Below are 22,575 nucleotides of genomic sequence, written 5' to 3' on the forward strand. Positions count from 1 at the left end.
CCCGCCCAAAGGAGAAAAACAGAGTAGGGAGTTCATCTCTCAGTTGAAGATTTTCACTTCCTACTCTTGAATCTGAATAAAACCACTGCATAAATCCCACCGGTTCCCTCCAGCACCACCCATCCACCTTAGAGCACTGATAAAAATAGCTAAGAGCCACCATTTACTAGGGCTTTCCTGGTAGCTCAGACAGTAAAGGATCTGTCTGCAATCCAGGAGACTGGAGTTCAATCCCTGAGTCGGGAAGATCCCCTGGAAGAAGGGCACAGCAACCCACTCTAGTATTCTTGCCTGGAGAACCCCATGGACAGAGGAGCCTGGTGGGCCACAGTCCATGAGGTCGCGAAGAGTCAGACATGACTGAGCAACTAACACTTCTTTTCAGCCTTGACTAAGGGCCCGCTGTGTTCAGGGCCAGCTTCTCGTGGACACCTCCCCATCCCCACACTGCCCCCTACCTGGGTGCATCCACAGCCCATCCTTCCCAGCTCCCCAGCCCCCCTCACCTCTCCCCCTCTCTCCCAGAGGAGCACTGACCATTGGGACTCCCAAGTGCTAGCCTGGCGAGCTCTGCCTTCAACTGACCACAGATGTTAAGGGGTCTCTCATTATCTATGAAAAACGGCCAAAAGGTCAAGGGTGGATTCTGTCTCTGAGGCCACAAGGACCAACAGATATTTCAACAGGCCCAGAAGCTCCTCACACCCTTCTAGAGTTCATTCTGAAGTAACCCTGTGTTCTAGCAAGTTTGCAGCAAGAGGTTCCCACAAGCCAAACCACCACCCCACTGATTCCGCCTGCACTTGCCCAAGAGAGGAGGGCAGAGAATGGGTGGGGAAGAAAATGCACGGGGCCTGGAGTCAGTTCTGGATTTGAATCCTGGTGTGTTTGGTTGTCAAGTCACGTGCAACTCTTTGTGACCCTGCGGACTGCAGCACGCCAGGCTTCCCCATCCTTCACTACTAGCTCCCAGCGTTTGCTCCAATTCATGTCCATTGAGTCGGTGATGCCATCCAACCATCTCATCCTCTGCTGCCCCCTTCTCCTCCTGCCTTCAATCTTTCCCAGCATCAGGGTCTTTTCCAATGAGTCAATTCTTCACATCAGGTGGCCAAAACATTGGAGCTTCAGCTTCAGCACGTGTCCTTCCAATGAACACTCAGGGTGGATTTCCTTTAGGATTGACTGGTTTGAATCCTGGTCTTGCTAGCTATCAGTAAGGAGTCTGGAGGAGGGGGCTCACCTCTTGGAACTCTTTCACCTGTAAGTTATCGTCTACTCTATAGGCTTGACGTGGGGGTTAAGTAGCACACAGTAGGCACTCCCTAAACAGCAGCAAAGATCAGTCAGCAAGTGGGAGGGCACAGGAATTGAGAGAAGATACTTTGGCATCCAGCTGACCAGCTGCACGCACCTGAGCCAGCTCCCTATCCTCTTTCAGTGACTACAGTAATCACCTTCCTGAGCAAGGGAAGGGGCGAAAAAGTCTGCAGAACCCGAGAGAGGGGTGCCTGGAGTTCATCTGTGTGTGTTTGATAACTTTCATAACTTAAAAAATAAATGGTTTAAACAGTATTTACCGCGCAGGATGACTTTGACAAGCCTTAAATGATACAATCCATGCGAAGCACTTAACATACAGCGGGGGCCCAATAAATATTAGCTAGTATTACCATTATCAGCGCCGAGCAGGAGCTGGGAAGGGAAGGTTCAAGAGGTGTTGCGTGGGGAGGGGTGAGCTGTTGCAACAAAGCATAAGAAAAAGCAGAACCAGGGAGTGTTGCAGCTAACGCAGAAAGAAGGACAGCAGAGAGAGCAAGCCGGAGTCCAGGATTCTGGTGCACGTTAGGAAGAACTCGGGCTGAAATTCTCAGACCGACTGCAGTCTCAACTCTCGCCGGCCATCACGGCCAGAGCGGCACCAAGACCATCCTGCCTCCGCCAGAGGAGAAAGATGCTGTCAGCAAACCCACCGTCCACCCCACTCCCCACGAGGCCAGCAAAATGAGAGCACAGGACCCAGCCCGGGTCCTCCCCACCCACCAGGACAGTCTCAGGGTGGCCTTCACATAATCACAGGTGGTGGTGATAAGAGTTCTTACAGAGATTTTCCTGCCTACCATATTCTCCTTCAATTAAAAAGTGCATCCATCTCTGGAACACCTGTTTGTTGCATTTGGAGACAACTGTTCTCCAAATCAGTTTTTAACAGTAACCAAAATACAACCACCACCACCACAAAAAAGATTTTTCAAGGCAAAGTCATACCACTGTCTTCTCTAAAAGACAGATCTTTGATAAACCAGCACCTGGGCGAATCCCCCAGGGCAGGTACTATCAAGCCAGTGAGGTCACAGAGTAAACACCTTCATTTAATACCCAAGCAGTGAAAAGAGAATGAGGAATCATTATCAGCAGAGCCTACCCACAAATGGTGAGGGTGAAGACAGTGGGAGGTGACCGATTTTCAACATCTCCTAAAGCCTGATGAATGCCCTCAATCAGAGGTTGGCAAACTGTGTCAGTAAAAGGCCAGACAGTATATATTTTAGGCTTTTGCAGGTCTTCCAGCTCTGCTGTTGTACCGGGAAATCAGCCACTGACAGTGTGCAGAGTAACGACCACGGCTCTGTTCCATTACAACTTTAGTTATGAGTATTCAATTTGTATTTCAAATAATTTTTGCCTGTCATCAAATATTATTCTTCTCTTTGATTTTTTTTTAACCGCTTAAAAGTGTAAAAAACCACCCTTGGCTCCCAGGCCACCCCAAAACAGACAGTGGCTGGACCTGGGCTGTGGGAGCGAGGCTGGCCGACCACTGCCCTAAATCACATATTTACGCTGGACAGGCCGTCGGCACAGGCCTGCAGCAGGTCAGAGCATGAGCCTGTGGTCTGGGTTTTGGTCCTGGTTCTGACAATTACTAGCTTGAGTACTAAGCTGAAGTTTAACCTTCTCCTCTGAAAATAGAGATTACAACAGTCCCCTCCTAAAGAATTAAGCTAATTAAATGAAATAATGTCTGGCATAAGGCATATGTTCGAGAGAGGACAATTCTATCATTATTGCCATTGTTTCTTGGTTTTTGGCTAGAGATCAACCAGCATGGCTTAAGAACACAGGATCTCTCGGTGCTGGCCAGAATTTCCAACTGGCTGATAAGACATGGGAAGGAGCAGAACTCTTCTTCATGAAAACGGGGTATCTGAGAGATGGAATACCCTGCAGTATGAGTCCATGGGGGTTTCCCGGGTGGTGCTAGTGGTAAAGAGCCCGCCGGCTACTGCAGGAGACATGAAACACGAGTTTGATCTCTGGGTCAGGAAGATCCCCTGGAGGAGGGCATGGCAACCCTCTCCAGTATTCTTGCCTGGGAATCCCATGAACAGAGGAGACTGGCAGGCTCCAGTCCCCAGGATTGCAGAGTCAGACACGACTGAAGCGACTAAGCACAGCACACACGGGTCCCCTGGTGACAGAGGATGGTGGCTGATGGTCAAAACACACTGGCTACAGGACTGCTTTCTTGGAGAAGCCCCTCTGGTAGCCTGTACATCTGCAAACTGATCCTGACTTTCGGCACTTAATCGGAAGCCAGTTTATCTTAACAGACAATAAACTCTGTTTCAAATCGGATGGTAACTTCTTTACAACCCTGTGTTCGTTTCTGCTATACAACCAAGTGAATCAGCTGTGTGTATACATACATCCCCTCACTCTCGAGCCTCCCTCCCACACCCCCATCCCATCCCTCTAGGTCACCACAGAGCACCAAGCTGAGCTCCCTGCGTTACACAGTGGCTTCTCCCTAGCTATTTTACATGTGTGTGTGTTAGTCTCTCAGTCGTGTCCGACTCTTTGCGACCCCATGGACTGTACAGCCCGCCAGGCTCTTCTGTCGTTGGGATTTTCCAGGCAAGGATACTGAATGGGTTGCCATTTCCTTCTCCAGGGGATCTTTCCAACCCAGGGATGGAACCCAGGTTTCCTGCACTGCAGGCGGACGCTTTACCGCCTGAGCCACCAGGGAAGCACATGTTGGTATATACATGTCAATACTCTCTCAGTTCGTCCCGCCCTCCCCTTCCCTCTGCATCTCTATTCCTGCCCTGAAAAGAGCTCATCAGCACAGTTTTTCCAGATTCTACATATATGTGTGTGTGTTAATACATAATATTTGTTTTTCTCTTTCTGACTTACTTCACTCTGTATGGCAGGCTCTAGGTTCATCCACATCTCTACAATGAGGGGGACTCACACACGGACACCCACCCATGCCCAACATAGGGCCTTCCACGCTCATTCCACATTGGCTGATTGGTGGGTTTTAACTGGATCTCCAATGCCCAGAACAGAGCTGGCCTGGCCACTAGTGGGTAAACTCGGATGCATGGGTGTGAACTTCAGGGCCCCAAGAGCAAGCAGCTGGAATATGGGCCATCAGTCACAAATATTGGATAAAACCTTTACTTGGAGTTGAGGCAACAGAGGCCCAGAGAGGGCCTGCATCTGTTCCTGCATCTGAAACTCCTTCATTCACCCACTGTTCACTGACTGAGTTCTCTACGCCAGGCCGCACAATCATTCTAGGGACACAGAGATGCAAGTCCCTCGGTCTCAAGTTGCTTATAGACCAGCAAGGGGAAGGACTTCCCTGGTGGTCCAGTGGTTAAGACTCCATGCTCCCAACACAGGGGTCCTGGGTTCGATCCCTGGTCAGGAAGCTAGAGCCCACACCTGGCGGCAAAGATACCACATGCCCAACTAAGACCCAACACAGCCCAATAAAACACACATCTCTTTCCAAAGACTAGCAAGGGAGACAAAGAAATAAACAACGGTCTTGTTCTCCTCCCCTTAGGTGGAAACCACTTCATTTGGTAAGGATTTCAACCTTCTACTTCTTCCACTTCACGTCTTCTTCTGAACTTTTCAACATACTTTTTTTTTTTAATGACGTAGCCCATGCCTTCTGTAAAGGAAAGTATGAGTCATAAAAGCAGGATTCACATTGCATGTACATTTTCCCATGTGTCAACATACCTCAAATCCCCTGCTAAGCTGTGCTGTCATCCCCTACTTTGACTTGTGCTGACCCCACACCCTAGAAGGCAAGAGCTGTCTCACTCTCTCCTCCACCCGACTCATTCCTGCTCATCCTCGTACCAGGACAACTTGGCCAAACTCCCTCCCCCAGCACAGTTGAGCTCTCCTCCGTGGGATGCTTGGCACCCCGCCTTTCCGCTTACTGTTATCATAACTGTCCATCTGGCCTGGAAACTCCATGACACTGGGGACTCTAACTCATGGCCAGCACAGCGCCTGACCCGGCCGACCACCAGACATTTGGATGGTAAGAAGTTTACACAGAGGAAACAAGGACCTGCCATGTAGAACGGGGAACTGTATTCTATACCTTGTAATAACCTACAGTGGAAAAGAATCTGAAAAAGAATAGATACAGATACAGGTACAGATATGCATAACTGAATCACCTTGCTGTACAGCCAAAACGAACACAACATTGTAAACCAACTATACTTTGGTATTTTTTCATTTTAAAAATTAAAGTTTAGTAGCTGAAAGGATGACAGTGGGGAGAGGGTCCAGGCATGGAAATCCGATTTGATTTGGGCAGCAGAAAAGTAGGGAAGACAGCATTTGAAGCCAAGGATAGAGTGAGAAAAAAAAAAGTGACAAGAAAGCCTGTGGATGTGATTCTCACACTCTGGTTCAGGACCGTCCAGGGAACTTAGTGAAAAACACAAAGGGTCCATTCCTGTCCTACTTCAAGCAGCCTGGGGCTCTGTGTTCTAAACCAGCTCTCTAGGTGACTTTTATGAGAGCCACTGCTGCTGCTGCTGCTACATCGCTTCAGTCATGTCATGTCTGACTCTCTGTGACCCCATGAGCTGTGGCCTGCCAGACTCCTCTGTCCATGGGATTCTCCAGCAAGAACACTGGTGTGGGTTGAGATGCCCTCCTCCAGGGGATCTTCCCGACCCAGGGATGGAACCTGTGTCTCTTATGTCTCCTGCTTTGGCACGTGGGTTCTTTACCACTAGCACCACTTGGGAAGCCCTTGAGAGCCACCAGCTTACATCATTTTAAAGGGACACTGAGAAAAGATGATCCAGCCCAGAGAGCCCCCTCTGGTCTGAAGCAGCCACAGCCCACGATCTCCCAGGAAAACCCTGAAGGCTCACTCCAGGGAGGGAGTTGGGTGCACTGGTCCGGTTTGAGGAAAATTCAATCCAGAATAAACTGAAGACATCCTTTAATGGTCTTTAAGCAAGAAAGGGGCCAGGTCTTCTGGAACTCAGACTGAGGTCACCCCATAGGTTCTAACTGGGCTAAAACCAAACTGTACTTGGCAGAGAAGGTGCATCAAAGGGAGGGTTTTTCTCAGATGCACAGCAAACTTTCACCAGCTTCCTCCAGTTCTGCCTCTAACAAATCCAGCCACCCAACAAACCTTAGTGCGTAATCCCAACGGTCTAGGTAGGAATTGGGACGAAGAGCTCATTTTCCTCACTGACCAAGAACTGGAACCATTTTCCTACCAAGGTCAGAAGACCCAGGCTCTGCCACTCAGCACTCAAAAAGTCCTTTTCCTGCCCACTGACTGGCACCACCTGTTCATATAGTACATCACAGGTCCCATTCATGGAGCCCCTGACTTTCCTTATGAGCTTTCAGGAAATGAGATGCAATGCTTAAGAGACACAGTGGATGTAAACAAATTCTGTAAACTGCAATGAACTGGGCTGGGTTCCAGCCAGGCCTAAAGTTAGTGAGTCAGCCTTTTACAAGAATGGTTTTTGCAAGTCAGACTCAGGTTCAAATCCCCACTCTACCACCAACTAGGCGTACGGCACTGGGGGAGTCACCAGTTCTCTTGAAGCTTCAGTGTCCACATGTTCAGGTGGCAAATAATGCTGCCTGACCTCCCGCAGTGGTGACAAGGAGGAACCGCTGTAAGGTCTCGGGGAAAAAAATAGATGCTTAATAACTGTTAGCTGGTTACGTCCCTGAGGTACACTTATCTTCAGAGTGGAAATGTTTAGCTTTAAACAAAAGATACACCACACACACACACACACACACACACTGGTATTTTACCCAGTTGAAGATAATTATTAACTATTAGCAATTAATTATCACATTGTACAAATAAATTGCATTCTATAAAAAGTTACTCTCTTCCAAAGTTTGCATTAACAAAGAAAAAGCTAAAATGCTCAAAGTCTCATAAGTCCAGTCCATCTTTCTTTGCCATCAAATAAAACACTTTTTATTTCCTTTCATGGGCTTAAAACTTCACTAAAAGGCAAATTGTCTGAGGGCATGCCTCTGAGACAACAGGACTCTGTGTGTGCTCAGATAATCCTGTTCCAGTTGACTGTTCTCTACTTTTCTGAACAGACACTGTTCAGAAGCAGGAGTCAGAAACGGTCCTGTGATCCCCCTAATTGCTTCCACAGACAAGTCCAAAAATGGGTAAGTTTTTTTCAAAGACACAACTGACTCAAAGCCCAAATGCTCCTCTCGGAGCCCTCAGCCTTCTCTCCCACAATGGGCTGGACGTCCCCCTGCCAGCACCCCGTCAGCCCTCACCCCGGGGCTCGGCAGGAACTCAGAGGGCAGACAAGACCCGTCTCCGCCCAGGAAAGGCCAGCATGAGAAGCGGAAGGCCATTTGGAAGGCGAAGACAGCATGTCCTGGGCATCCGTCCTCCTGCTATCCTGACATTGACCCCAAGTCGGATCCAGAATCTAGCCTTTGAGGAGCTGTTGTGTTACCAAGAGTTTCTACACCCCCAAATCATCCGTAAGGGCCACAATACAGATTTAAGATACACACACAGCACAGCAGACAGCAAACCCCAGCACACCCAATCTCAGCTTTGACAAGTTACGATGGAGACGGGTGTCTCAGTCTTCCTGGTGTCTTAATGGGGGTCTCCAAATTCTTTACATAAGATATTTAAGGAAGCAGCCAAGTCCTACTAATGAAAAAGTTAAAATAAGGCCATTTTCAGCAACACAGATGGACCTCGAGATTATCACACTAACTGAAGTCAGACAGAGAAAGACAAACATCATACGGTATTGCTTATATGTGGAATCCAAAAAAAAAATGATACATGTGAGTCTTTTTTATAAAGTAGAAACGGACTCACAGACACAGAAAACAAACTTATGGTCACCAAAAGGGAATGGGGTAGGGGGAGATGAGTTATGACTCTGGGATTAAAATATCCACACTATTGTATATAAAACAGATAACCAACAAAGATCTACTGTACAGCACAAGGAACTACACTCAGCATCTTATAATAACCTATAAGGGAAGAGAATCTGAAAAAGACTTGATAGATAAGCGGAACTGACTCACTTTGCTGCACAACTGAGACTTAGCAAACATTGTACATCAACTCTATTTCAATTAAAAAAAATTTATATCAAGAAATGGTAATTATGTGATGGGATTGAAATATTAGCTAATGCTATGATGGTAATTATTTTGCATCAAAGTAACCTGTTGCACAGATTAAGCTTATACAATGTTATATTATCAATTATATTTCAATCAAGTTGGGGGAAAAGAAGAAGGGGGAAAAATTTGGGCCAACAAGCCCAAACAGAGGCTAAAGTCTTATCAGTAACAAGTTAAAAGATCCAAATTCCCAACAGGTTTGACATCAGACCGACAATGCTTGTCTGTCAACGTTTGTCAAAGTTATGAAGTAAATTTAATATGCCAGGAATATCTTGTGATATTTGGTAAGCCTGATAAAATGATTTTATGGCAATTTCTTAAATGAAGATAAGAAGAAACTCCAGGAAGGTCATACTGACAAGATCTTTTGGCTGCCTTTCTTTGGGATCTTAGAGGGCATATTCCAGTCTCACACGTTTTAACAAATTAAATACCAGGAAAACAATTTTACTTGGTCCTTGCTGTTCAAAGAAAAATTTCTCTGCCTGCATTGTGGCTTCTGACATCCTGCCAAGTTTCAGACACTGAAATATGAATGGGATTAAAAAGGATTAAGACAGAGTAAATGCTATTAACAGTTCTTCTATTGCATGCATCTATCTTACTCAAAAGCCAATGACCCACCAGGGAAAAAGAAGGGCTGAGAGAGAACTCAACTCATTCAGCACCTGCTCACTTGAGATGGCAAGGTCAGCAGTTAACGCTGGGCTCTCTCCGGTTGCAGCCTTGCCTGTCAAAGGTTTGCTCCATTCATCTTGACACTTAATCAAAGAACACTTCATCATGGACCATCATCGTTGCCGGAGCCATTGGCAATCAGTGGCTCCTCTTTTTATTATTTTAGAACAGCAAAACCCTCTTGACAAATTAACACCCAAATAAAACCAGATAAGGTGGGTAATATTATTAGGAAGCCTTAATTATTTTTATAGTTCATATGTATATCACTCACTTACTTATTACTAAGTATTCATCTTTTTTTTTTTTTAATGGCAACTTGGGCAAACACAAAAATCTGAAATCACGTGTTACATCTCATCCATTTCTGGGTTTCATTTGGTTGCACAAAAATCAACACAATTCTGATTCACAGAGCTGTGTAGCTGCAAATGGTGCAAGTTTAACAATTCATCCAAATTAAATAGAGAGCAGAGGTTTTATTCCTAACAGCATCAATAAATTAAAAAAAAAAAAAGTTAAGCTGGCAGTACAAAGAAACATGAGTAGCCTACAAGGTTGAAAGTTGTTTTTATTTCCCCCAGCTTTACTGAGGTAACTGACATATAGTATCAATAACCTCAGATATGCAGATGACACCACCCTTATGGCAGAAAGTGAAGAGGAACTAAAAAGCCTCTTGAGGAAAGTGAAAGAGGAGAGTGAAAAAGTTGGCTTAAAGCTCAACATTCAGAAAACAAAGATCATGGCATCTGGTCCCATCACTGCATGGGAAATAAATGGGGAAACAGTGGAAACAGTGTCAGACTTTATTTTGGGGGGCTCCAAAATCACTGCAGATGGTGACTGCAGCCATGAAATTAAAAGATGCTTACTCCTTAGAAGAAAAGTTATGACCAACCTAGACAGCATATTGAAAAGCAGAGACATTACTTTGCCAACAAAGGTCCATCTAATCAAGGCTATGGTTTTTCCAGTGGTCACGTATGGATGTGAGAGTTGGACTGTGAAGAAAGCCGAGCGCCAAAGAATTGATGCTTTTGAACTGTGGTGTTGAAGACTCTTGAGAGTCTCTTGGACTGCAAGGAGATCCAACCAGTCCATCCTAAAGGAAATCAGTCCTGAATATTCATTGGAAGGACTGATGCTGAAGCTGAAACTCCAATACTTTGGCCACCTAATGCGAACAACTGACTCATTAGAAAAGACCCTGATGCTGGAAAAGATTGAGGGCAGGAGGAGAAGGGGACGACAGAGGATGAGATGGTTGGATGGCATCACTGACTCAATGGACATGGGTTTGAGCAAGCTCCAGGAGATAGTGAAGCACAGGGAAGCCTGGTATGGTGCAGTCCATGGGGTTGCAAAGAGTTGGACATGACTTAGCAACTGAACAACAACATATGTTTAAATATTTTCTAATGCTGAAACGTGATCAACGTCATTCAGGACAGCAGTGATCTGGCTGCAGGGGAGGCAAGTGACGGCCTCAAAAGGAACACAGGTAAATGAAATAACTGGGTGGTTACTCCCAGTGCACTCTATGCCTGTGCTTGTAACTCAGCTTGTAATTCTTTCAAATTATCATATATTACATGATAACAATGATTAAACCACTGACACAATCCACCGCCACCACTGAGGCTGACAGCAGCCAACACTTATCAGGCGATCACTGGAGGCCGGGCACTTCTCCAATCACACAGGAGAACTAGAGAGGGAGCCCTGCCAGGTGGGAGGTCAGAACCGGAAGACAAAGCCAGGCCGCCTCGCCCTTGGCCAGGAGGAAGGCGCCCAAGGCCACACGTCAGCACCCGCCTGTGGGTATCTGGTGTTTGCCTCATTTCCCCAACCACAGTGTAGGTTAATGGGCACTCCTTGCCAGTTCCTGTGTTCCCCTCTGAGTGCCTAGCACCTAGCAGGTGCCCAATAAATACCCATTGGCTGGATACATAAATGAAATATCAAATCAGATCAGATCAGCCGCTCAGTCGTGTCCGACTCTTTGCGACCCCATGAATCGCAGCACACCAGGCCTCCCTGTCCATCACCAACTCCCGGAGTTCACTGAGACTCACGTCCATCGAGTCAGTGATGCCATCCAGCCATATTATATAATAAGGTAATTACCAGAATAACATGCTTGGTCATTTATCATGCTTGGTAAATCATTATAAGCTGACCCATGCACATTCATGGGCACTTTAGAACCAATTGCTTTACCTGAATGGCAGCTAAAACCATTAGCTTCTAGAAGAGAGGTTCTCACCTGACAAGGTGGCAACAGAAAGGTGGGTGGCCCTTTGTCATAAGAAATATTGCCCATCATTTGTTACTAAGGAGCATACAAATGGTTGGTATCTTGTCAAAGCAAATCCAAAGCTTTCTCCTAACAGCCATCATCTACAGGATTTAGCAGACCCTCTTCACTAGGAGTCAACAGGGCAAGTTTAGGGGACTTTCCTGGTGGGCCAGTGGTTAGGACTTTGCTTTCCAATGCAAGGGGTGTGGGTTCGATTCCTGGTCAGGGAACTACATGCCTTGTAGCCAAAAAAAAATACAAAATATAAAACAGCAATATTGTAAAAGTGAAAGTCGCTCAGTTGAGTCTGATTCTTTGCTACCCCATGGACTATACAGTCCATAGAATTCTCCAGGCCAGAATACTGGAGTGGGTAGCTTTTCCCTTCTTCAGGGGATCTTCCCAACCCAGGGATCAAACCGGGTTCTCTGGCATGGCAGGCAGATTTTTTACCAGCTGAGCCACCAGGGAAGCAATACTGTAACAAATTCAATAAAGACTTTTAAAATGGTTCACATTAAAAAAAAAAAAAAGCATATGAAAAGAAGTTTAGAGCCAGCTTAGAGCCTCAGCCTGTGCTCAGCATGGAGGTGGGAAGGTCCTGAGGACCACCACTGGCCTTGAAGGAAACAGAGGGAAAAAGGGAAGTGAGAGAGGAGGGAGAAAAAGAAGGGGAGTGAGAAGAGAGAGGAATAGAGAAAGTCAGGAGCTGGCTGGTCATGCCTGGCTGGCTGGCTCAGGTGGTTTGTCTGATGGGACCACCGCAAGACAGTGCAGGAGGTTCCTGGGAACAGATCACATCAGAAGCCACCTACCCTCCCACCACCCACCCAAACTGATCTAAAGGGAGGGGGACACTATTTCTGTGCGTCTGGAGTCCTGGATCCAGACTTACTCCATCCCTGGTGTCAAGACACCTCACCTTGTTCAGGCCTCTGCTCTTTTGCCCATAAAGTGATATTGTCACCCCTGCCTTCTAACTGCACAGAAACTCTTCAACGATCCAACCAGCCCTTGGCAGACTTCAGATTTCTCCTGTCTGCAAAAGCACACACTTAAGCCAGTTTATCAGAACTCCCTGATCACTCTGACAACTACTTCTGTCTCCCACAGCAGTGGCTTTCTAGAAGCACCTGCATGTCTGAACAGCACCTCGGGGGACTCCCAAAATAACGCTGTTTGCTGCCAAAGATGACAACCTACATGCTCGCTTCACAGGGGAGACGCGATTCGACCCCACAGACCAGCGGTTCTCCGGGCTCCGCTCCAATCCTCAGCCACCTCTGTCGGCCCTGAGCAGCAGCACACAAGCCTGGCCCTGTCCCGCGGTTGGGGGAGGGGACACCACCCTCTGATTGAAATAACAACCACAAGCAAACAGCAAAATCTCTTGAAACAGACTTCACCTGGTTACATCACTGCCTGTTGACAGCAGCCCTAAGGAAGCAGGTGCCTTTCAGCAAGTTTTCAATCATGTGAAGGAAAGAATGAAGGCACTAGCATCAACATATATACACTTCCATGTACTGGTGAGAAGCTGCTATATAACACAGGGAGCCCAGCCAGGCTCTGTGATCATCCAGAGGGGTGGGAGGCAGCGAGGAGAGGGAGGCTTAAGAGGGGATATATGTATAATCACAGCTGATTTGCATTGTCGTACGGCAGAAACCATCACAACATTGCAAAGCAATTTTCCTCTAATTAAAAAATAATTTTTTTAAAAAAAAAGTCAAATCTGGAGCAGAAAGGGAGAAGAAAAGTCACATGAACAACTATATTTTTCACTTCAAAGAGGCCAGTCCAGACCCGCCCTTAACACATGAGCAGGGTCTCTGGCTTTCCCCTCATTGTCAAACACCACTATGGAGTCTAACTAAGTAAGACCCATCCTGTCCTGAGGTTTAGAAAGAGTTTTATTTGGTAGCCTAACCTCTTAAATACACATACACACAACTCCTCATGGGGAAGTCATAAAATGCAAATTTCTGATAATGTCAACAATATCATGGCAGCAGCAGGCATTCACTGAGTTCTTCCCATACATTGGGAAACTCATCCATGGCATACTAGTAACTCCTATGAGATAAGGGATGCTCTTATCTGCATTTCACAAATTGGGAAATCAAGGTTGGAACACAGGAAGTGAATCGCCCAAGGCCATGTCATTAGCCTGTAGGATGTTTCCTCCAGCTCTCCCCGCCAAGTCCTCCCCATCCTCCCACCTTCTATCAAGGAGGAGTTTGTTTAGCTGCAGATTGAAGAAATCTTCTGAGGCAAACAGGTAAGCACCCTCCCCTGAGCACTTTTGGGTCAACCTGCAGAATACGGTCTCCTAGGCAACCTCTAGCTGGGCAGCACTTCACCACCACCCCCCAGACACTCGCCTCGAGACTAAGGCAGTCTGGGTGGACTTCCTCAAATGCTGGAAGACCTGGGGAGAATGCACCAGCAGGACAGAGGCCTCACTCAAAATACAAAGACCCAGCCGCATAACCACAGCCAAGCCGAGCCCAGGTAGCAGGACCGCAGCAGAGGAAACCCAGCCAGGCAAACCCGGCCCCAGGCCGTGCCGCACGCAGCATCCCCGGCCACGTGAACTGACTTCCAGACACCGCCGTGTGATGGAGCAGAGGCAACGGCAACTCTCAGGCACTCAGTAAAACCACCAGCCAGGCCAGGCAGATCGGGGTGGGTCGGGGTACCAGTGCGCGCTGGTCACAGTCAGTGAGGACATGGGGATTCACAAGGCCAGCCCGGAGGCCCAGGCCTGCCTCTGCAGGGGCTAACGTGCCAGCTCTGGTCAGAGACACCATAACAGCAAAGCCTCTCTCGACGGCTGACCCAAGAGGACGACACAGAAGGGAGAGCCGGCCGGCCAGGAGCTTCAAGAAGGGAAGCCAGTGTGGGCTGGGTTCTGGGAAGAAGAGGCCATTTTTCCTTCCTCCTCCCTGAAGCTCAGGTAACAAGCGGACCAGGCAGAGGAAAGGGTGTGTCAGGAAGAAGAGGAAGAAGCATCGGGGCTGTGGGCCTCCACTCGGGGCTAAAGGATGGAGGTGGGCCCAGGCCGCTGGCTCCGTGGGGGGCCTGGGGTACAGAGGAGGTGATGGACCGTCTGTCCTCACGGGCGGCTCCCGGCTGACCCTGAGCCACTCAACAGGCGCAGTGACAGAGCTTCCTCTGACCCGCTACGTCCAGGCGGCTAGAGAGCAGGGGACTGAACTCCTGCTACGTCTAAAAATGGGTTTTCCTACGCTACTCTTGATTAATAACAGCCAACATTTACTGTGAGCTGGCTGTGAGACAGCACTGCTCCAAGGATCTAGTATGTGCTATCCGGGGGTACGCCGTGGTTAGCCCCATTTCCCACATGGGGAAATGGACTGGAGCCAGGGCTCCAGTGGCTGGTGGTACAAGGTCCTGGAGCTAGGATGTAACAGAACTAGGCCTGGAGCCCCCTCCACTCCATGTCCCCCATACAGACTCCTTTCATTTACTGATGGTTACTAGGTGCCATCACTTCATGGCAAATAGATGGGGAAACAGTGGAAACAGTGACAGACTTTATTTTGGGGGGCTCCAAAATCACTGCAGATGGTGACTGCAGCCATGAAATTAAAAGATACTTGCTCCTTGGAAGAAGCTATGACCAACCTAGACAGCATATTAAAAAAGCAGAGACATGACTTTGCCAACAATGGTCCATCTAGTCAAAGCTATAGTTTTTCCAGTGGTCACGTATGAATGTGAGAGTTGGACTATACAGAAAGCTGAGCGCCGAAGAATTGATGCTTTTGAACTATGGTGTTGCAGAAGACTCTTGAGAGTCCCGTGGACTGCAACGAGATCCAACCTGTCCATCCGAAAGGAAATCAGTCCTGAATATTCATTGGAAGGACTGATGCTGAAGCTCATACTCTAATTCTTTGGCCACCTGATGCAAAGAACTGACCCACTAGAAAAGACTTTGATGCTGGGAAAAATTGAAGGCGGGAGAAGGGGACGACAGAGGATGAGATGATTGGATGGCATCACCGACTCAATGGACATGAGTTTGAGTAAGCTCCGGGAGTTGGTGATGGACAGGTAGGCCTGGCGTGCTGCAGTCCATGGGGTGGCAAAGAGCCGGACACGACTGAGTGACTGAACTGAACTAGATGCCAGCCCTGTGCTAAGGCATTTCACATTTGTTATCTTACTAAAACCTCACAGCAGCTCTCTAATAAAATACACCATCTCTGTTTAAGAGTTTATATGCGTACAGGATGACATCAACTAAAGTATCTTTTTGCATGAAAAAAAAGTGCTGAGAACACACACACCCAGTCATTAACAGCGGTCTCCTCAGGTGGTCAGTAACAGGAGGCTTCTTTTCAATACGCTTCTGTAGTTAGCATCCTTTGCACACAGGGCAGGGCTTCCTTTCACAATTTTTAAAAAACACAGGACTTTAACTCCATGCAGAACACAGTGGGGAATAATAACCACCAAACTAAAAATGTTCAAAGCGGTCTCCGATGCAAGGAACAGCCCCCCTGGCTGTAGAACACGCTGGCCAGGGACAACGAACGGAGCAGCTCTGAAATTAAGAGACTCCGTGTGTCAGCTGAATACAGAATAGAGGATAAACCCTACGCAAAGTTACTAAAGCAAAGCACGTCGGCTGGTTTGGCTGACACCAACACAACATAAATTTTCTTAATATGACACACCAGGCTGGAAACTTCATTCGCTAAGCTCGCCCCCAGCCAAGCATAACAAGCCTGAGTATAGAAGCCACATGTGAGCCTTGAGCTGGTGCACAGATGGGCCCATCAGAGGTGTCTCATTCATCCACCCTGAAGGACACGAGGGCCTGCAGACCACGATGCTCAAATGACAGGTAGAGAGGAGCCCGCAGGGCTATCTGGATCCAGGATCGCAGCCACGATAGCCACCGCCTATGCGGCACCCACCGCACACCAAGAGCGAAGGTGGGCATTTTGCAAACATCACTTGGCCTCGAGGAGGCGCCTATGGCAGCGAGCCAGGGGCACAGGGGGCCACTGGCCAAGTCGCTGTGCTCCCTTCATCTGTGAACACATGGAGTCACTAAGCTGTCACTGGGAGAGCACGGTACAGCTCAGCCGAGGCCAGGGCCGCTCCTTTCCCACAGATCATTTACGTCAGTTATTACAAGGCTTCAGGAAGGAGCATGGGATGCTCTTTGGTCTTTAAATCTGACAGGATGTCATGAGAATTTCTCCATGCTCGCTACTCTGTGGTATCTTTGTTAAAAGGCTGCCTGGTAAGGCCCCAGATGAGAGAGAAAACACTTGTCAATCATCTTAGGAGAGGAAGGCAGGACCTCTCAAGAAAGAGAAGAATGCCTGATCTGTGTACACAGCATAGAATCCAGGGAAAGCCCTTTTATCCCGTCCTCCTAGGACCTGGGCTGAAACTAGGGGCAGGAAGACTCAAATTAGATCTTTGAAGTCCATCCACAGTTGAAAGATCATCAAGAGAGGGCTAAGAAACCAACCCAACTAGAAGCTGATGTTACTCAGAATCACAAACAGTAAATGCAGGAACCAGGCTAAAAATAAAACTCTGATGTCACTCACTGACAACATAAGAACCTATTTTACTAAGGAGGGGGAAGGGAGAGAAACAGGGTTTCCTTTGCTTTTGACCCAGAAATCTCTCCTAAACCCAGTCATCTAAGTCTGCATGTTAGCTAACTTCTTGGGAGGATACCCCGATCTCACAGGGAAGAGATCAGAGGCAGAATCTGAACACAGGTGTGGTTAACTCAAAACCGGTGCTCACAGTCATCCTCTCTGGGTTTTAGCCCTGACTCGCCTCAGATTTGCTGTGTGACCTTGGGCAGGTCATGTACTTCCTCTGAGTCTCAGGTTCCTTACTTGAGTGGAGAACATTCCTTGACTGGTTTCTAAGGTCCCTTCTAGCTCTGACATTTTATGGATTTATCTACCAGGGTTTTGGACTTCACAGACCAATGCAGTTTCGAACATTAAACACACAAAACCTTAAGGGTCAACCTGAGAGTCACAGCTCTTTATTTTGCCTAGGGGTACTTACCACCTACTGTCTGTCATTCTTGTTTCACGAAAAGAAATAGTTTCCCCAAAAAATATAGGGAGGACATATTCTGATGAAAGAATGTTCCTTTGAACTGAGGTAGGGTCATGAGAATCTCAGTATGCTGTCCTTGTTCTTCTCTTTTTAACACAGGCCCCTGAAAACTTTGCACAGGCTGTGCACTGGTCTGCAGACCAGTGTATGGGAATCACTGTCAGATGCATTTATAGCCACATTCATCTTAGGGCATAAAATTAATTGCTTTGCCTGGCATGCTGGAAGACCTCGATGCATTTTAGCTGCAGAATAAAGTGATATAACGTGAGTTGCGGAAGTCAATTACCAAGATTGCTAAAGAGAAACTGTACCAATCATAATGTATTACTTTAATTTTATTTCTTGTTGTTGTTGAGGCAGGCAAGATGCTCAGTGCTTTGCATGGATTGAGTCATTTAATTCTCCATATCCAATTTTTGTCCATTTTCCATCAAGATATGCAGTTCTCCAGGCTTACCTGGTGGCTCACTGGTAAAATAATAATAAGCCTGTCAATGCAGGAGACATGGGTTCGATCCCTGGGTAGGGAAGATTCCCTGGAGAAGGAAGTGGTAACCCACTCCAGTATTCTTTCCTGGGAAAACAGAGGAGTCTACTGGGCTATAGTCCACAGGGTCACAAAGAGTCAGACACAACTGAGTGACTCAATAGTAACAACATGCAAGTCTCCAGGGGCACCATGATAAGGAAATATATTCAGACTGAAAAAAAAAAAAAAACAGATTGCAACTTATTTCAAGGCTCAACATGAAGAAACATATTCACAGCCTATTTTAAAAAGCACTGTTGCCCTGAGAAGAGCAGCAGGAAGTTATAGAAAGGCAATTAAAATGAACACACACGTTCGGTGTCTTCCTGCACACTAGCTGATCGGTTACAAAGGCCAGGTGGTCTCAGGCCACTGACCTCGGTTGCTCTGTAAACCCAGGAAAGGCCCCATGTGAGGCCAGGGAATTCTTGGGGGAAAAGAACGAAAAGCTCCAGGTTACTGGATGGACACAGGCTCGGGCCCAGAATCAAAGTAACTGTGCCTCCACCCAGACCACGTGACTCGGGGCTCAGACAGAGAGCCTGCGTTTGCCCATCAGCCGGATGCGATATCCCCCTCGTCTGAATCCCTCCCAGCCTCATAGGCAAACCTTGCTCAGCTTGAAGCCTCCTCTTCTCCTTGAAACCTTCTCTCCCCATTTCAATTCCCTCACCATCTCTTTGCAAGGGGTGAGCAGAGCTAACATGAAGAGAACCTGAAAGAGACCCAACACGGTCTCTTCACCTGCTCCTAGTCCCAGTCTTCAACAAACGAGAAAAGCAAGGCCCCGAGAGAGAGCAACTTCCCCAAGGCCACATGGGTAGAAGGCAAGCACATCATTCAGACAGGCATGCCTGACGTAAGGGATGCTCCATAAACCCAATCACCCACCTGGGCGAGCATCCCTGTGGGAGCTACCGGATGAGCGCAGTGCCTTCAGCAGCCCATGGGGGCCTCCATCTGGACCAGAGCTTCTTAATCTGTTTGGTCTTGGGACCCCTTTTATTAATGACTTTTTGTTTATAATATTATATATGTTTATAATATAGTCTCTATTACCTGTATAAAAATCATTATGGAAACGGTATTTTCCAACATGAAAAAAAATTCATGGGAGGAGTGGCATTATTTTAGATTGTTGCAAGTGTCTCACGTCTGGTAGCGTAAGAGAGGCTGGATTCTCACATGTACTTCTGCGTTCAGTCTATTATAGTATGGTTTTGGGAGCTGAAGTCGATGAAGAAACCCTGGCCTGACACAAACCTGTTGTTGGGACAGGGAGTATTTTCTCAGCCTTCTCGGTAATCGTGGATATTTTTCTTTGACGCTACACCAAAACTCGACAAGTGACAGGTAGCTGTTTAAAGTCAGCCGTGACGTGGAATCTGAAACTCTGTCAGTGACTGTTCATCTTCCGTTACATGAAAATCAATCGCTCTTTGTACTCACTGCACTTTGCATGGTCCTTTTTACCCTGCATGGCTTTGTGCCATCGTGCATCGGTTATTTGGAAAATATTAGTTCACTGAGATTTGTACCCGAGAGAGAATGAGAATGAAAAGACCACAGTTCAACACTACTACAGAAATGGTTTTGACCACGCTGATCCACTGAAAGGGTCTCAGGGAAGCCCAGAGGTCCCAGGACCACTTTTTGAGAACCAAAGAAGCTCACACCCCGTGAATGTGGGTCTGTATCTCTTCGTTCATTCCACAACTATTTACTGGGCACCCACTACATCTGTTTCAGGTGCTGGGAATTCCGCAGTGAACGAGGCAGAGCCCTGCCCTCGTGTAGCTCACAATCTCGTGGGGAGGGCAGACCGCACACAAGCAAACCAGTAAAGGCACATAATAATGTCAGGTAACGCTAAGTGCCAGAGGGAAATGAAACCCCATACCATATATTTGCACATGGGCATGTGGGTTCCCTGGGAGGCCTAATTCAGCCAGCTTGGGATTTGCTAATTTAAGGGTTTCACAATAAAATATGGGTTGCTGTGTTGTTGTTTTTTTTTAAATACAAAAATACTTGCGGACATGGGCGGGGGCGGGGAGGTGGGGGTGACGTGCCCTAGAAGTGCTGAGAGCTCACCACTGGGGCTGGATTCCCTTCCAGTGGCTCCAGGAGGGCTAAACCTCAGCAGTTACCTCTCAGAGCGGCTTCTGCCCCTCCAGCGGGCTGACCACAGCCTCCCTGCTGACACACAGGATCCCTTCCCCCGCCTGTACGGCACATTGGCCATCTAGCCTGAGCCTCACATGACTCCATGAGAGTGATCTGGGGCGGGTATTATTCATCGCTTTTTCAGATGAGGAAACTGAGCCCAGCAGAGGTTAACATGCGATAACGTGCCTGTTACATAATGAACTCAGAACTTGAACCCAAGTCCCCTGACCCACCCTGCACGCTTCATTTCACCAGACAGACCACCACCGTTTCCTTCACCTCTGATACTCCTTCAAGTAAGGAAAAGAAAATGGATGAGACATTTAGAGCAACGATAGCAGCTTAGTGTCTTCCTCCAAAAGTGTCCTGGATCATCATAATCCTCCTTCTCAGACAGCAAGTTGAACTTATGAAGCAGACAGACAGACAGAGCCTGATACTCAGTAGGCACCCATATTTGGAGCCACGAGCTCTCCAAGTGTTCGTGGAGACCTAGGACGCCAGGGCCAGTATGAGGCAGTGAGGGTACAGAGATGAAGAAGAAAGAGCAAGGGCCTGCCCTTTTGGAGCTTCCGTCCTGGAGGACCGTCACCAGCACAACACCAACTCAGAGGCTGAGCCTGTTGATCACATGTTCCCCAGAAGGGTTAACTGCAAGCTTCCTGAGCCTCAATCAATGGCATCAGATTAACAACAGAGCCCTGTGTTCAGTCTTAGCCGTGAAACATGCCTTTCAGGAGAAGAAATGAGCTTTATTGCTCTGCCCCTTCACTCCACCCATTTTACAGATGGAAAAGCAAGCCCAGGACCCAGAAGCCACTGCTTCTGAACCTCACGATGAGTCAGAGGTGTGACAGGGGCCACAGCCCACTCGCTCGTCTTCCTGAGAAGCCCTGGCTGCGGCCTGGCCTAATTTGCTCTTTTTAACATCCCAGGAGGCCCCCTTGAATAACAGCCACACATTTGAGGCGGCCAAGCAACACATCACCCTGGCACGGAAGTGACTATTTCAAGAGGAAAGGGGCATATATAGCAGTGGTCCTCGGCGGCCACCCAAAGTACAGCCAGCCCTGCGAGGCCGGCCAACCCCAAAGCCCACATCGAGCTTCCTCTCCTCCCGGTCCGCCTGGCCAGCACCATTCCCACCAAGGTTTAAAAAAGAAGTAGAAGTTCCCTTCTGCCTGCCTGGCTGGCGGCACATTCCACTGACTCAGACCGTTCTGGGCACTGCGAAGAAGACACTGTTCATTTTCCCTGGGCAGCGAACTGGCCCACATCCGGACCTGTCGCTGGCAGGAGGGGACACTTGGCATCCCAACAGAAGCAAATGAATGGCGTGCTATTTTTAACGTGCGGTTCCTGTCTTTCTTCCAGAAGGCTCGGCACCTGTGCCAGAGTTGCTCCACGCACGGCTTGCGGACCACCCACATCCGAAACACCTGGTGCTACAGGGAAAGTCAGACTCTGGGTTCCACCAACCTAGCAGGAGCCAGCAGGGGGAGAACTCAGGAGCGTCAATCTTTCGCAAGCTCCTCAAGTGACTCATTTGCAAAATCAAGTCTGAGAACCAGGGACGATCCGGGTCCATATTCATTCATTCACTCAACATTTGCCACCTGTGATACAGGAATGCAAAGATAAATGCACGCGCTCCTTGCCTTCCCTGGTGGCCCAGTGGTTAAGAATCTGCCTTGCAATGCGGGGGACAGGGGTTCGATCCCTGGTCCAGGAAGATGCCACAGAGCAACTCAGCCCATGTACTACTAAGCCTGCGCTCTAGGGCCCACAAGCCTCGATAAAGGAAGCCACAGTAATGAGAAGCCTGGGTACTGCAGGGTAGAGTAGCCCTGCTCACTGCGAGGAGAAAGCCTGTACACAGCAACGGAGACCCAGTGCAGTTAAAAAAATAATTTAAAAAAATTTTTTCTAAAAACAAAAAATGCACATGCTCCCAGTCTAAGCATCCAAAGGAGACACGATACAGTGTGATGTGCTGAAGACAGAGCGTGAAGGGTGCTCAAAGGTGGGAGAAATCAGCTCTGCCGGGAGGGGATGGTTACAAGCAGCATCACAGAAGATGGGATCTTGGAGCCGAGGCCCAGAGAGTGGGGAGGAGGCTGCTATGGAACCATCATTCCCCACCTTGGCTGGCCTTTGGCATTCCCCTGGGCTTAGCCAAAACCAAGATGGCACCCCACCCGTCCTCACTTAGCCCCAGTACCCTCCTGACTTCTTAAAGGCACTCAGTACACATTGA

This window comes from Bos indicus x Bos taurus, chromosome 15, assembly GCF_003369695.1.
Source record: "Bos indicus x Bos taurus breed Angus x Brahman F1 hybrid chromosome 15, Bos_hybrid_MaternalHap_v2.0, whole genome shotgun sequence".
NCBI lineage: Eukaryota > Metazoa > Chordata > Mammalia > Artiodactyla > Bovidae > Bos > Bos indicus x Bos taurus.